This window comes from Rutidosis leptorrhynchoides, chromosome 5, assembly GCF_046630445.1.
Source record: "Rutidosis leptorrhynchoides isolate AG116_Rl617_1_P2 chromosome 5, CSIRO_AGI_Rlap_v1, whole genome shotgun sequence".
NCBI lineage: Eukaryota > Viridiplantae > Streptophyta > Magnoliopsida > Asterales > Asteraceae > Rutidosis > Rutidosis leptorrhynchoides.
In genome coordinates this window covers 250421668-250426248 of record NC_092337.1, presented here as the reverse complement: position 1 = coordinate 250426248, position 4581 = coordinate 250421668, and the positions used below count along the sequence as shown (strand labels likewise).

Genomic DNA, 4581 nt, shown 5'->3' with positions numbered 1-4581 from the left:
TAATCCATTTTTTGAACCCGACCTCACAATTGAGAATCCAGAGGATATTCAGGGACAATTCAGAGATCCTGAACCATTAATCTTTCCTCCGGAACCACCAATCATTCAAACAGAGATTGTCGAGGAACAACCCATTAAATCAGAATCCTCTAGTGATTCAGATTCAACAAATTCAATCATGGAAAATCTGGAACCTCTAAGTATGGAAGACCGAATGAGAGCTAAATGCACTGGCCAAGGTCACGCAATTACTCAACCTGACATTAATGTGCCAGATTATGAAATCAAAGGACAAATCCTACACATGGTGACTAATCAATACCAATTTAGTGGTGCGCCGAAGGAAGATCCAAATGAACATCTTCGTACATTTAATAGGATATGTACACTATTTAAAATAAGAGAAGTTGAGGATGAACAGATATATCTCATGTTATTTCCCTGGACTTTAAAGGGAGAAGCCAAAGATTGGTTAGAATCATTACCTGAAGGGGCGATTGATACATGGGACGTTTTAGTTGAAAAATTTCTTAAACAATTCTTTCCGGCATCTAAAGCCGTGAGACTTCAAAGAGAAATTGTTACATTCACACAAAAGCCAAATGAAACTCTATATGAAGCGTGGACAAGATTTGGAAAGTTATTAAGAGGATGTCCGCAACATGGTTTAGACACTTGTCAAATAGTACAAATATTATACCAAGGATGCGACATCACTACAAGAAAAGACATCGATATAGCAGCTGGTGGTTCCATTATGAAAAAAACCGCAACTGACGCTTACAAAATTATTGATAACACTGCTTCCCACTCACATGAGTGGCACCAAGAAAAAGATATCGGTAGATCATCTAAAGCAGCTAGAGCCGATTCTAGCCATGACTTTGATTCCATTTCCGCAAAGATAGATGCTGTCGAGAGACGAATGGAAAAGATATCTAAAGATATTCACTCAATACGAATTAGTTGTGAGCAGTGTGGAGGACCACATTTGACAAAAGATTGTCTCAGTATTGAACTAACAATGGAACAAAGAGAGAATGTTTCATACATAAACCAAAGGTCTGGAAATAATTATCAGAATAATTATCAACCGCCAAGACCAATCTACAATCAAAATCAGAACTATAACCGAAATGTTCCATATAACAACCAACAAGGTCCTAGCAATCAACAAGTATCCAATAATACTTACAATCAGCAAAGACCTATTTTTCAAAATAAATCACCACAAACCGATGATAAAAAGCCAAATTTAGAAGACATGATGTCGAAGCTAGTTGAATCTCAAACGCAATTTTTCACATCTCAGAAACAAACCAATGAACAAAATGCTCAAGCATTTTGAAATCAACAAGCTTCTATTCAAAATCTAGAACAAGAAGTGAGCAACCTAGCAAGGTTGATAGGTGAAAGAAAACCGGAAAGTCTACCTAGTGATACAAATGCTAACCCCCGAAATGAAACAGCTAAAGCCATTACCACAAGAAGTGGTATCACACTTAAACCACCTGAAATGCCTGTAATTTCTGATGACGCTATTCCTACTCCACAAGAACCACAATCTGAGTAAGATAAGGAAACAAAATCGGTAGTTGAAAAGGTTAATGAAGATAACACAATTAAGGCTAAACCTTATGTTAAACCATACCAACCACCACTTCCTTACCCAAGTAAAATGAGAAAAGAAAGACTTGAAGCCGAGCAATCCAAATTCTTGGATATGTTTAAACAAATAAATGTCAATCTTCCTTTCATTGATGTGATTTCAGGAATACCTAGATATGCTAAATTTCTGAAAGATCTAATCACAAATAGAAAGAAAATGGAAGAACTCTCGGTTGTTACTATGAATGCTAATTGTTCTGCAGTGCTGTTGAATAAGATACCAGAAAAATTAACTGATCCAGGAAGTTTCACAATTCCATGTTTTCTGGGTAGTCTTAGTTCAATAGAAGCATTGGCAGACTTAGGTGCTAGTATAAATCTAATGCCGTATTCACTATACGCTAAACTAGACCTTGGAGAATTGAAACCAACACAAATAAGCATACAACTAGCAGTAAAATATCCTAGAGGGATAATGGAAAACATGCTAGTTAAAGTTGGTACTTTAGTATTCCAGTAGATTTTTTTATTCTGGACATGGAAGAAGATTCTCGAGTTTCTCTCATATTAGGAAGACCATTCTTAAAAACGGCTAAAGCAATAATAGACGTGTTCGGTAAGAAACTGACCCTAAGTATAGAGGACGAGAGTGTTACCTTTTCTATTGATAGAGCCATGCAACAACCGCAATCTGCAGATGATACATGCTATTATATTCAAACTATAGATTCACATGCAGAATTGTTAGAAGAATTTCCAGAATTACAAGGAACAGGAGAATGTTCTTTAGGAGAAGGAACTGAACCAATTGATGAAACTAAAATGTTAGCTACACTTATGGCTAATGGATATGAACCAACAACAGAAGAAATTCAAATGCTAAAAGAAGAAGACAGATATCGATATAAATCATCGATAGAAGAACCACTGAAATTAGAGTTAAAGCCACTTCCAAACCATTTGGAATATGCTTATTTACATGGTGAATCTGAATTACCTGTAATAATATCGTCTTCTCTTACTGAAAATGAAAAATCTCAACTCATTTCTGTGCTAAAAGCTCATAAACCAGCTATTGCATGGAAGATTCATGATATTAAAGGAATAAGTCATTCGTATTGCACACATAAAATCCTTATGGAAGAAGGTCATAAAACGTATGTGCAACGCCAAAGAAGATTAAATCCTAATATGCAAGATGTTGTTAAGAAAGAAATTATTAAACTGCTTGATGCAGGTTTAATTTATCCAATCTCTGATAGTCCATGGGTAAGCCCAGTTCAATGCGTACCTAAGAAGGGTGGCATGAATGTCATCACAAATGAGAAAAATGAGCTTATTCCTACTAGGACTGTAACAGGATGGCATGTTTGTATTGATTATAGAAAATTAAATGACGCCACCAGAAAAGATCACTTTCCCTTACCTTTTATTGATCAAATGTTAGAAAGATTAGCCGGAAATAGTTACTATTGTTTTCTTGATGGTTTTTCCGGATATTTTCAAATTCCAATAGCACCCGAAGATCAAGAGAAAACCACATTCACGTGCCCTTATGGTACTTTTGCTTACAAACACATGCCATTTGGACTTTGCAACGCCCCTGCAACCTTTCAAAGGTGCATGATGGCGATTTTTCACGACATGATAGAAGAATGCAAGGAAGTTTTCATGGATGACTTTCAGTCTTCGGTGATACTTTTGAATCATGTCTAGTTAATCTTGAACGAATGCTTATTACATGCGAACAATCAAATCTAGTTCTTAATTGGGAGAAATGCCATTTCATGGTTAAATAAGGCATCGTTCTTGGACATAAAATCTCAAAGGAAGGAATTGAAGTGGATAGAGCTAAAGTAGATGTAATTGCTAAACTTTCACATCCCACCAATGTTAGAGGAGTTAGGAGTTTTCTAGGGCATGCCGGTTTTTACCGACGTTTCATAAAAGATTTTTCTAAAATTGCCACTCCTATGAATAAACTCCTATAAAAGGATGCTCCATTCATCTTTTCAGATGAATGCATCAAATCTTTTAATATTCTTAAAGAAAAACTCACTAATGTGCCGATCATGATAACTCCAAATTGGAATCTACCGTTTGAACTAATGTGCGATGCAAGTGATTTTGCAATGGGAGCCGTTTTAGGACAAAGGATTGAAAAACGATTTCAACCTATATATTATGCTAGTAAGACGTTACAAGGGGCACAAACGAATTATACAACTACTGAAAAAGAACTCCTTGCTATTGTCTTTGCTTTTGACAAATTTCGTTCATATCTCGTTCTAGCTAAAACGGTGGTCTATACCGACCATTCTGCTCTTAGATACCTATTTTCGAAACAAGATGCTAAACCACGATTAATCCGATGGATCTTACTCTTACAAGAGTTTGATATTGAAATCCGAGATAAAAAAGGAGCAGAAAATCTCGCCGCTGATGTAACGACCCGCACTTTTTCGATCGTTCTATACTTATAAGATTAATATTTACATAAATTAAACCTTACCAACATGATAAGCAATCCAAATTGTTGAGACTTATGTTTTCGAAAAGAGTTTTACACAACGTTTGACCGTCTAGTTTGACCGATGATATCATGAACTATACAATATATGATAATTATACGTTTGTGTATATATATGTATATATACATATTTAACATGATCTAAGAATGTTTTAATATCTCATTTTGTATTAATAACAATAAGTTATAAGTATATTTTGAAACTACTAACTTAAGTTTTCAAAACGATAACCATACGTAACGTTATTTGACTTAAATACTTATAACCTATAATGTTTATACATATATCGTATAAGTTATGTATTTAATCACTTTTAAAGGGCTTACATACATAAAACAATATAAGTATATTTACAAAAGATAGCTATATTTGAATCCTCGTTCCGTTTTCTCAAAGATTTCTATACGTATACCTAGGGTATATGTACCCGTATCATACGCAG

The 4581-nt window shown here is 34.9% G+C and overlaps 1 non-coding gene across 1 annotated transcript; it reads right to left on the bottom strand.

Annotated features, from left to right (window-relative positions):
* Nucleotides 1-562: 562 nt before the first annotated feature.
* LOC139850858 (small nucleolar RNA R71) lies at nucleotides 563-669 on the bottom strand. Its single transcript, XR_011760235.1, has one exon. It is a non-coding gene; the product is annotated as a small nucleolar RNA R71 (small nucleolar RNA).
* Nucleotides 670-4581: the final 3912 nt, after the last annotated feature.